The sequence below is a fragment of the Eschrichtius robustus genome, chromosome 2 (assembly GCF_028021215.1).
Source record: "Eschrichtius robustus isolate mEscRob2 chromosome 2, mEscRob2.pri, whole genome shotgun sequence".
NCBI lineage: Eukaryota > Metazoa > Chordata > Mammalia > Artiodactyla > Eschrichtiidae > Eschrichtius > Eschrichtius robustus.
Genome location: NC_090825.1, coordinates 44132492 through 44145080, shown reverse-complemented (window position 1 = coordinate 44145080; position 12589 = coordinate 44132492). Strand labels below are relative to the sequence as shown.

Here is a 12589-nt window from a genome sequence, read left to right as displayed (position 1 = left end):
CATCTTACAATTTCAAAGCATTTAACATTCATTATTTCACTTGATTCTAATGATAACTTTAAGCAGGAAAAGAACCAGTTTTACTACAGCAGGAAATAAAAGTCTTACAAAGGCTGGCCTGGCCAACAACAAATAGCTATTATTTACTAGATGGGATGAAATCAGCGTTCAAATTTAAGGACTCTGTTTACTCTGTATTCACAGAACTTCAGAGCAGACAAACTACATGAGTTCAAGAACCTTACAATTGTGCCTTGTTACTAAACAAGAACCAGTGGAAGTACAGGCACATAGACACTCAAATATCTACTAGGCAATGAACATCTCTAGCCTAAACTCGTACTCAAGAAATAAAAATCCCAGATCCACTGTTGAGCCAATGTTTTACAGTAAATAAGATGGTATGTTTGTATCCTACTTTCTCATTTCCAATATAGGAATTTTGTCATTTATTTTCCAAGTATGCTCAAGTATAAATTAGATAATATCTAACATTTCAAGCCACTCAAAAGAAGATTGCTCTATGAATTCAGGATGGCATTATTTTGCAACCAGTCTTACTTCACATATCCATAAAAACAATTTCCCCTTTTAATCCAAATTTCCTATAAAAGATTTTAGGAAAGAAAAGAAGTCAAACAGGCTTTACAAAAGAGCAGAAAAAAAAGATCAAAAACTACCATTTGTATTTATCGACTACTATTTTGTGGAACTGGCATAATACATACATATCAAGGAAGAGGCCACAAATAGTTCCACATGCATAAGGTCAACTGATATTCAACAGAGGTATTCCAACATGATTCAATGGGAAACGAAGTCTTCTCAACAAATTGAACTGGGAGAGTAGAACATCTAAATTAAAAATAATAATAATAATAAAGAAATGAACCTAAACCCTTTCACAGGCCAAAAAATCATTCAAAATGGATCACAGACATAAAAATATAAGCTAAACTACAAAACTTTTAGAAGAAAGCTAAAAAGCAAGAGAAAATCCTGTGACTTGGGGTTAGGCAGAAATTTCTTATGACACAAAAAAGCACAAATCAGGGCCTACCCTGGTGGTTCAGTGGGTAAAACTCTGCGCTCACAATGCAGGGGGCCCAGATTCGATCCCTGGTCGGGGAACTAGATCCCTCATGCATGCCGCAACTAAGAAGCCACGTGCCGCAACTAAAGATCCCACATGCCACAACTAAAGATCCCACATGCTGCAATGAAGATCTCACATGCTGCAACTAAGACCCGGCACAGCATGCATACATGCATGAATAAATAAATAAATAAATATATTTTTTTTTTTAAAAAGCACAAATCATGAAGAAAAAAGTAACCAATTTCACTACAAATTCTGAACTGCCTGCTCTTCAAAATACACTGTTAAGAAAATGAAGACAAACCATAGATGGGAGAAATGTGCAAAACGTGTATCTAATACACTTGTAGCGAAAATATATAAAGAATTCTTACTATTTAATAAAACAAGCCAATTTTTTTTTAATGGACCAAAGACTTTGACACTTCACCAAAGCACATAAAAAGATGCTCACCATGTCACTACACCATATGATAGCTTTAATGTTGGATAACTACGCACTCAACTACCCTGGTAGTAAATACTATAAAAATAAAGGAAACGTACTCCAATTAATCACTGTATTATTAATCAACTTGAAGTACTTTTCTTCCTTAAAGGACAAGAGTACTTAAGAACAATAGATCATCTGCTTCTTTTAAGAAGGGCAAATAACCTGTACAGGGTGTTTTGGAAAGTGGAGGGCAGGGAGGTGGGTGTCTGTGCTATTACATGTTGAAATACATTATTATAAATGTCTTTTTTTTATACCTGTATATCATTGTGATATTATATGCATAGGATATTTTATTTCAGGATAGTATACACACTTTAAAAAGTGCACTTTAAAAAGGTCAGGGATCTGACTGGATTCTGTACCACTGCTCTAGAGCTGTGCTTTCCAATATGGCAGCTAATAGCCATACATTGTAATTTAAATTTAAACTAATAGTAAATCTTAAAATTCAGATCCACATCTGCACTAGACACATTTCAAAACTCCACAATGACATACAGCTAGTGACTATTATACTGAACAGTATAGACAAAAAAATGCTTCCATCTTTTCACAAAGTTCTACTGGACAGCACTGCTCTTACAATACAACCTACTACTTAGAACACTAAGGAAGGTAACTGTAACAGAAAAATGAAGATAAACAGAATTCAAATTATGGTTCTGTCACTTACTGAGAAGCCTGGGTAAACTATTTAATTTCAGACTGAGTTTCTTAAACCATTGAATGGAAATAGCATTTCTTCTACATGATAATTGGGAAAAGCACTTTCTAAATTAAAATATTATATAACATTAGTTATGAAGTGATCCTAAAGGAGAATATTCCTGAAAAAGAACCCATTAGAACATTTTATTATAAACAAGTCACAACTGTATCATATTAAGGAAAATAAAATTTAGTTGCTGGCTAAGAATAAAATATCTTCTAAGTTCCTGAAACAAAACAGTATTTGACTTTCTTTATATTGTCACCCTACAACTCTAACTATGAGCCATAATGGGTGAGAATCTAGGTTCTGGATACAGAATGTATGGATTCAGAAATACCACTCACTTACTGGCTGTGTAACCTTAGCAAGCAATTTAAAATCTGACTTCATTTTCTCATCTATAAAATTAGGACAATAGAACCTTCCCACACACCGTGTCTATGAAGATTAAATTAGTTAATACAATTAAAAAGCTTAGAACACTGCCTGGAACATGGTAAGCATTAATAAATATTAGTTATTAAAATCCACTCATTATGGTAAATGCTGATATCAAGAATAAAGAACTATTACTCAACAACAAAAACAATCTGGTTTAAAAATGGGCAGAACACTTGAATAAATATTTCTCCGAAGACATACAAATGGCCAATAAGCACATCAGACATCACTAATCATTAGTGAAATACAAATCAAAACCATAATGATACCACTTCACACCCATTAGAACACAAAACGTGGAAAACAACAAATGTTGGGAAAAAATAAAGAGAAACTGGGACCCCTGTGAACTGCTGATAGGAATAAGAAATGGTGCAGCCACTATGGAAAACAATATGGTGGTTCCTCAAACAATTAAAAATAGAATTACCATATGATCCAGCAATTCCACTTCTAGGTATCTATCCAAAAGAATTAAAAGCAAATCTTCAAACATATATTTGTACACCCATGTTCACAGAAACATTATTTACAATAGCCAAAAGGTAAAGGCAACCCATGTGTCCATCAATGGATGAATGGATAAGCAAAATGTGGTACACACATATAATGGATTACTGTATCTTAAAAAAAGGATATTCTGACTGACCCATGCTACAACATGGATGAACCTCGAAGACGTTTTGCTAAGTGAAATAAGCCAGTCACGAAAACACAAATACTTCATGATTCCACTTATATGAGGTACCTAGTCAAATTCATAAAGACAAAAAGTAGAGTGGTGGTTTCCAAGGGTTGCGGGGAGCAGGGAATGAAGAGTTATGGTTTAATGGGTACAGAGTTTCACTTTTACAAAATGAAAAGAGCTCTGGAACTGAGTGGTGGTAATGGCTGCATAACAATGTCAATGTACCTAATGCCACAGAACTGTACACTTAAAAACCGTTGAATTGGTAAATTTTATTGTTGTATTTATGCATAATATGTCATGCGTTATTCTGCCACAAATTTTTAATTAGGACAATGAAGTCTATTTTATTATGAAGTAAACGTAACTGATTTCCTAAAAGATTTCACTCAGAACATTTAAGAAGCGTTTTGAAGAGTATGATATCAATAGGTATGAGGTACCTAGAATAATCAAACTCATAGAAAGTCGAATGGTGATTGCCAGGGGCTGGGGAGAAAGGGAAATGGGGAGTTAATGTTTAATAGGTACACAGAGTTTCAATTCGAGAAGATAAAAATGGTTCTGGAGATGGATGGTGATGATAATTGCACAATAATGGAAATGTACTCAAGGTCACTGAACTGCACACTCAAAAATGGCTAAAATGATAAACTTTATGTTTATTTTACCATAATAAAAAAGTTTCCTTATTATACAGATTGGGAGATTAGTGCAAGGGGTGGAAAACCTTACATATCTCACAGTGGTTCATGAGGTAGAAAGACTTAAATCTTCTAAAGTGATACAAATTTAGAATACACTTTCTTCTCTAAACTTATAACAACTCAACCTCCTATTTGTGGGGTGAAGACTTTTAGCTAGTTATACTGACACAACTACTGGTTGTAAAGAATTACCCCTATTGTAGTTTTTAACTATGTCCACAAATTCTTTTGACAAAAGGTGGAGCCTAACTCCTCACCCCTTGACTGTGGGTTAGACTTAACGACTTGCTTCTCATGAAGAAAGTGTGACTGAAGTGACTTCTGAGAATACGTCATAAAAGGCATCACGCTTCTACCTACCTCTCTTCTCAGATCACCTCCTCTGGGAGATGCAGCTGCCATGTCAAGAAACTCAAACAGCTACAGGTCTGCATATGGTAAGGCATATGGTAAGGAAATTGAGTTCTCCAGACAACAACCAGCATCAACCTGCCAGCCCAATGAGTACACCTTCTTGGAAGGAGATCCTGCAGCCCCAATCAAGCCTTCAAATGAGTGCAACCCTTGAGATTTTCATGAAAAGACATGGAGGGAGCCAGAACCACTCAGTTAAACTGCTACCAAACTTCTGACCCACAGAAAATCCATGTGAGATACTATTTTTCTTTAAACTCACTGGTTAGAAGAATATACAGTTGACCCTTAAACAACAACACAGGTTAGAACTGTGCAGGCCAACTTATATGTGGATTTTTATCAACAGTAAATACTACACTATCCACAACTGGTTGAATTCGTGGATGCAGAACTGCAGATACTGAGAAACCTCAGAAACGGAAGGTCGACTATAAGTTATGTGTGAATTTTCCACTTCAAGGGTAGGTGCCCATAATCCCCACATCATTCAAGAGTCAACTGCGTATTTATGTTCACTGAAAAGCTAACTTGTTTTTACTAGTACACATATGTAAAGACAAAAATGACACTTTTTCAGTTGAAGAATGTTTTCTAACATATCTGCAAGTTGACTTTCAACAGAAAAAAACCTATGTAAGATTTTTAAAATTCTTATTCTTGCTTAAAAAAATTGTTTTAAGTATGGAAAAAACTTTTAAATATGGTTTTAAAAATATATAACCTGAAAACTGGATTAAAGGGTAGAAAATGAAGATCAGAAACACTGCACTCCTCAAGCTGTGAACAGAAAGATGACTAAAGAACAAGAAACTGAGTAGGATATCTTGTATAAAATGATGCAGAAACCAGCAACTACTTGAAAAGATACAGAGCAAAAGCCTATAACTATTCTGCTAGGTGGGGCAGCTAACAAAAAGGGAAAAAGCAAGCAGGTAAAACTGAAAAAGACAGACCCAACCACAAAGGGTCTTCAACAATTTTAACATTTTGTTTCTCACGATGCTACTGTTGAAAGAAATGAACCTGCTCTCCAAGAAAATACATGGAAGCACCACCAAAATTATCAATTTCGGAGACTTCTCAAACCACATAGCCAAAAAGAATTCATGTTAGGAGTCCCTCACACATACATCATTAAAAGCAGGGAGGGCAGGGAATACATCTCTTTCCAACCTACTCTTCCCTAAATATTCCAAATACATGACCCTAAAGGCTGCTAAAGCAACAATACCAAGAACTATAATTTAGTAGACTTCTCTGGCCACAGGAGACTTTGTGGAGAACTGAATGTAACTAAAGGCTAACACATGAGTTAGGAGGTTATTTCCTTAGTCAAGGACCAAACTAGCACAATAAATGAAACTGGAAATGAGTAGGCAGGGCATGACTGGCATGCAGGTAATGCCATTAACAGAAACAAGAGATAGAATAATTTCAGAAACTAAAATACTGGTTTGACATGTAAAATACATTAAGCAGAATTTTAAAATATTACAATTAAAATAAAACTTTACCTCTATATTACACCTCACAATTAACAAAACCATCAATTTTATGAAGAAACTAAGGCCAAAAGAGGTAAGTAAATATACAAGGTCATACAGGCCCTTTTCTAGATATTCCAAATCCCAGACCAAAAATCTCCTAACTTCCAGAAATTACCCTTTTTCTACATCACTACCCTTACCTGGATCTAAATTGTTATCAAAACATTTTCATCAAAAATTAAGCAAAAAAAGTGGTTGACTCAAAGATAATCTGGCCTGGGTTTAGGTTCTATCCTCACTTGTAATTTTACTTTCAGATTAGAGGTTCCCATCCTTATTCCCTTCTCTTGTTAACTTCAAATTTTATCTTTTTCTCTCTTACGTTCACTCCATAACCTGAAACAACATTTTAATTTTTAGCTAACCAAAGTTATCACTCAAATAGCTACTAACAAATAGCAAAACTAACAGTAGTTTATCTTCTTTCAGCTGGCCCCCAAGCTCCACTAGTAATCAATATTAACCAAAAAGAAGCAGTAAATAAAAAGAAAAACAAAAACATCAGTGATAATGCTCAAACAGAATGAGTTAATAAAGTTAAATCCACATGAAGGCAGTATTAAATATGACTAGTGATTAAGCATTTGGGACTCTGCAGTCAGGCTTGGAAATTTGGTCAAGACTCCAACCTAACCTTGGTCATAACCAAGTAACTCTCTCCCAGTCTCAGTCTCCCTAAAATCTTAAATTTCTCACCTATACCACTGTAACAGTAGTACTTTCCTCTAAAATATACTATGTACACAGCAAAATACATGACACAATCATCTATAAACGTTAGTCATTATAATTGTTATTTTAAACCTATATATTGTTCAGGCACATGAGGGGAAAAAAAGGGGAAAAAAAATGGGAGTGGGGGAGACAGAGGTACTTAAGGGGGGACAAGAAACAACCCAGCAAGTGTTCCAGTTACTACTGATACTGTATATTTCAATGCAAAGAAAATAATGAAATATTTATCAAAAACTCAAGTTGAGTGAATCTGTCCTTGAACAACTGCTGTAAGCAAATTTCACAAATGTCAGACTACCCAAGGATTAAAGTTAATAGAACCTGGTCGGGCTTCCCTGGTCTCACAGTGGTTAAGAATCCGTCTGCCAATGCAAGGGACACAGGTTCCATTCCTGGTCTGGGAAGATCCCACATAACGCGGAGTAGCTAAGCCCGTGCGCCACAACTACTGAGCCCACGTGCCACAACTACTGAAGCCTGCGGGCCTAGAGCCCATGCTCCGCAACAAGAGAAGCCACAATGAGAAGCCCGCACACCGCAACGAGTAGCCGCCCCCGCTCACCCCAACTAGAGAAAGCCCGCGCACAGCAACAAAGACCCAACATACTCATAAATAAATAGATAAATAAATAAATTTATATTTTTTTAAAAAACCCTGGTCACGGAATAATCGTTATCCTGATACTACTCCTTGGAGTAACAACATCAATAGGAAAAATTTAAAGAAAAATGATCACAAATAGTAAATGTTATGTGGTTCTTTTCTATAAATAAAGGCCATTCACTTCCAGTTCAACTTCTCAATCACGTTTAAAACGCATGCTCTTAAACAAGTAACTTGAACATCCACTAAGTTAAGGAATACATAAAATACAGGCTCTCCGAAGCATAAAAAATAAGGGGGGGAGGGGGGAAGAGGGGTTGTTCTCACCATAATTTTACATAAATCAAGGTGGAAACTCAATTAGAAGTACTACACACAGCTCTGACCCAGAAAACACAAATATCCTATTCTATTCTAACACATTTATTGAACTCTAATCTCAATTTTACATCAGAAAATAAATACCATATATGTATATCTAAATACCTACAATCTTTCGGACTCGCCTACCTCTTCTGCTCTAAGTGAGCTAACAAAATACAACAGTATAACAACAACAAAAAGTTCTGGGTTCAAAATAAATGAGCAACTGACCAGTTATTAGACCATCTTGGCAAAGTGTTCAAAAATTACAATTTTTTAATGTCAGAAAAATAATTAAATGAAATAAACTCTAATTTTAGCTACATTGATCTGTTAATATAAATTGCTTTAAAAATAAACTTTAGTTAACTTTTTAAAAACAAACACTTCTACTCAATGCCTATGATTCACTGAAAAACTAAATGCAGTAACAAATCGTAACACCACTCAATACTCAAATATACAAATATTATTAAAACATGATACTCTTATTTGTCAAAAGATTTCTATTACAGCAATTAACATTCACAACTTTTTTAACAAGCTTTGTTTATAAACTTAAGGCAGTATAACCTTCCAAGGGAGAAAACATACTCGTTTTTTTTTTTAAGTTATTTGAAAGGTTCTTAGTGCACCTTGCTCACTTCCTCTCAGTTTCTGTTCCTAGTAATGAACTGACTTTTTGGAACTCAGATCTTAAGGAATAATTTGAAATACAAAACCACTTCAAAAATTGTTTCAAGAAATTTCTATAATGGATTAAAAAGTTAGGAACTGTTACCCCTTAAAACAATTTACTTCATGAAATACCAGATTAAAAGTCAAGCCCTATAATTTGTTTTAAACAACTACCTAACTCTAATTTGGAACACTAAACTGCACTTAGAACACAATTTACACTCATATTTAGAAAAATAAACTGGCTATTTGTTGTGTTTTTTTCCTACCTTTCTACCAATCCATAAAGCCATACTGACCATATGGATTGTCTTTTACTTTAGAAGCACGAAAACTTCAAATTTGGACTGTTCCATCTGAAATATTCTTAACTTTTAATTCTTTCTGCATTTCAATTTACTTAATAGTTGTTTTCAGACTGCTCAGGAAACTGAAGCCAAGCAATCTTACTGCAAGAAACTGAAAGGCTTCCAAGAATAACACAGGGCTAAAGTTGACTCTCATTACAGTTTACAAACGGACATTTGATTTGCTCACCATACGGTACTTACAAATTCCAACAGGACTGCACAGGAAGGTGTTGGGTTTTTCTCTGTAATCTTTATGTTTTCCAGTTTGTTTTTTTATTTTGTATCCTCTGAAATAAAATCCAAGTTCTTTGAAGATACTTAACCTATGGCTACTTGACATAGAGTTACTTCAGTCAGCTACCCATACTTCTGTTTTAAAGTTTTCATATGGCTATCTCCAGAATTAGCCAAGTTCCTTGGATTTAAGATTTTAAAGTCTTCTTTATTATTCCATGTACTTGTCACTGTTGTACTTATCCACTCCAGATGAAATATCCAATTTACGAGCCAAAAAGCAAAAACAAAAAGAAAATTTCACATCTGAAGAGCATTCCTAAACATCAGCATAAACAGAGACACACAGCTATCTCAATACTACCATGCTGCTGGGAAACTGCAACATCTTAAATTTCCATGTAAATAAAAGATAAAAGCAAAAAAACTCTGTATTCGTTCAATGTCTTCATTTAGAAAAGCTGTCCCATTGTGACATGAAAAGGGCTGAGGTCAAAAATTCCTAAAACTTTAAATAAAGGTAAAAATAAACTGCCATGAAACTTCAGCAATATTTAAACAGTAATTTGAAACTGCAGAGAAACTACTCAGTACACAAATCAAACATATCTTACAGTTCTGGCTGAAGAACACCAACAACAGGGGAGGGATTGGGGGGTGGGGGGGAGGCAAAAATACCACCAGCTTAAATACTTTAACCAGTTATATAATCCGTCTGAACCAAAATACTGAAGAAATGCCTGGGTCTCTTTAAAGCTTGTAGAATTGTTCACTACTATCAATTCACTTCAGAGATGATTCTTGCCAATTTTAATAAACTTCTGGGGCAAAATTATCCAGAAACATTGTAATTCCAAAATGGCCACTTGAAATATCCGGGGCCTTTTACACAAAACCTAGAAGATGATCTTCATATCTGAGTAATTCAATCACCTGTAAAAGTTATAAAAAAACAATTTAAATTACACAGTGAGCTTTAATTTTGAGCTAAAAATTAATCCCCATCCTAAACAGTCAACCTCTGGAGAGAAATGCACTTCTTTACCAAGCAAGCACCCAAAAAAAGTCAACAGTATGAAAAGGACTTCAGGATATGTAGAGACAAGGGAAAAACGATGGGAGATGGTATTATGGAGGGCAAGCGCTGATTTCAACTGGGAAGGGGGTGCGGATATAAGCTAACAGGATTATATAAGCAAACCTCCTTATACTTGAGTAAATATTACAAACTGTGAAACAAGCAAACAATCTTACAAAAGACCTTCTGTATTTTCTATTCAATCTACCAAAGGAAAACGAATAGAAAGGTGTGCTGCCACCGAGCATTACTAAATGCAACTTAGAGAATGAGGGATATAAAGAGAAAGACGCTCCCTCCAAATCAGAATGTCCAAAAGAAGAAGCATGTTTTCCCCGCTCAGAGTAGGAAGGTTAGTGCCTGAGAAGTGGGGCGAGAACATTCCTTAAATTCGCCCGAAGGTGAGACTTACCCGGCTTCTAAGGGTAGCAAGGAGATGTGAGGGCTCCCAATTTCCTTGAATTAAGGAAACAGATTTCCTTCTCACAACACTGAGGGGGTGGAAGAACCTAGCCCTTCTCGTAAAGCGCGTTCAGAGTGGTTCTCTCCCCCAAACAGACCAGTCCCCTCAGACCCCACGGGAATCAGAGGGACTAGGCAGCGCTCGCCTCAGTCCACAGCTCGGGCCACGGACCTCGAGAGGCGGGCTGACCGGGCGCGCTGAGAAACCACCGAAGGCCACAACTCGGCCTCGACTCCCTCAGCTCTCCGAGAGCGGCAGCGGTGCGGAAGGAGGCGGGCGCGTGCGAGAGGCCGGAGGGGGGAAGACCAAGCACGGACGGCGCCGGACTCTTTCCCAGCCTCCGCCAAACAACACCCCCCCCACCCGCCGCCCAGGCTAAGCCACCCACCCCCTCCCCACGACTGCCACCTCCGCTCCACCCGGGCCAACACCTAGAGGGGCCTCCCCGCGCTGTCCTTCCCTCTCTCTCCTTGCTCTCCCGCCACCTCCCCCCCCCGCCGCCGCCCGCGGGCAGCCTCACACCTCGCGCCGCCAACGCCGCTCCCGACCCCTCAAACCTTAACGCCGACACGGGCACCCCCACCTCCCCTCCCCAGACCCCGGCGCCGAGCCCAGAGGACGCTGTTACCTTCTGCGACACCAGAGGTGCCCCTGGCCTGGGGGTGCCGCTGCGCTCGATCCCGGGAGGAGGTTTTCGGTACTTTGAATAATCCCCTTTTGCCGCTTTTCCCTCCCCCACGACCAGTCTCAGTCCCAAAATGGCGCCGACCCGATCCGCAATGTTCTGGGCCAAGTCTCGCGAGATCGTGGAAGGTGGCGAGGCGGGGAAGGAACTAGAGGAGCTGAGGAGAAGGGAGGGGAAAGGCGGGGCGAGGAGAAGGAGGAGGGAGATAGGGTGTGGAAGAATCGGTAAGAACAAACCTACTGGGCGGGGCAGCAGGAGGAGCGCCTCCACCAAAGAACCTTCTGGCCCAAGCAACCGTTCACGCCCCGGCCAAAGAAGCTCCGCCCTCTACGTCGGGCGGCTGGGGGGAGGGGAGGAGGGCGTGGTTATGCCTAGGGGCGGGGCTTCGAGGAGGTCCCGGAGGCAGGGGCGCGCAGGGGGCGGTGGCTCCGCGCGGTGACGTCAGGAGCAGCTGGAGTTGGGGATTACCCCCTGCTGCTGACGTGAGGACGGTGAACAATCGGGAAGGTTCGGTGGAAGGGGGAATTCCCCGCTGCTCCCTGAGGAGCCCCTCCTCCCGCCCTTCCCCCAGTCCGGGGCCAGCCCGGAGCCTGGGATGGTGGAGCCGCCGGGGTGGGGGGGGGGCGGTGCGTGCCAGAGGGGAACGATGTTTCGGGAGGCGGCCGCGCGGGCTCGAGTGGCGCGCGCCGCGGCGTCTTCCACTGCTCGATGTTCGGAGGTGCCGCGGCACGCGCGATGCGCCGAGTACCGCGCTGGGGCCTGGGCGGCTGCGAGATCACATGCTCGCCTGTACACTGCCGCTCCGCGGGCGGAGCGCCGGCAGGGTTGGCGCAGGGCTAATCGGGCGCCCTGAAGCAGTGGATCCACTACCGTGTGCAGATATTAGAGGGTGTCGGACATAAATAATATACGTATGGAAGGCTGGTGACTGAAGAGGCGAGACTCGCTCGTTGGAAACGAAGCCCAGATTCTCAAGGGATAAAAATGGCTACTGGATATAATCACGCTAATTATCGTTTCTCTCTTTATTAAATCTACAGCAGGGGAGAATTATTTCAAGTGTCTCGGTCCCACACAGCTCAGACGATTTTGTGTAGAATTCTGTGGGCGTCACCATTTTCTAGTTGCGATACCTTTTCGCGTTGTAACTGAAGGCTCACTTTGAAACCTGTGAAATTAGCCTTCCAAGAGGAAGAAAAGTAACCATGTTTGTTTACGGATTATGTGGGGGGAAGGTGTCTTAACGAGGGAAAATCCAGAGAATAAAAAGTACTTGGCTCTTCGCCCTCCTC

At 39.5% G+C, this 12589-nt stretch overlaps 1 protein-coding gene across 3 annotated transcripts in view; it reads right to left on the bottom strand.

The window, feature by feature from the left end:
- The window catches only part of GPBP1 (GC-rich promoter binding protein 1), a 71136-nt gene extending 59715 nt beyond the window's left edge, over positions 1-11421 (bottom strand). For 2 of the 3 annotated variants that reach the window (XM_068535362.1, XM_068535361.1), the window contains exons 1-2: positions 11241-11421; positions 9039-10004 (exon numbers count right to left, since the gene is read on the bottom strand). The gene's annotated coding sequence lies outside the window, so the exon portion shown is untranslated. The remainder of the gene's footprint in view (positions 1-9038; positions 10005-11240) is intronic. The other variant, XM_068535363.1, reaches the window with a different exon arrangement.
- Between the last annotated feature and the right edge of the window lie 1168 nt (positions 11422-12589).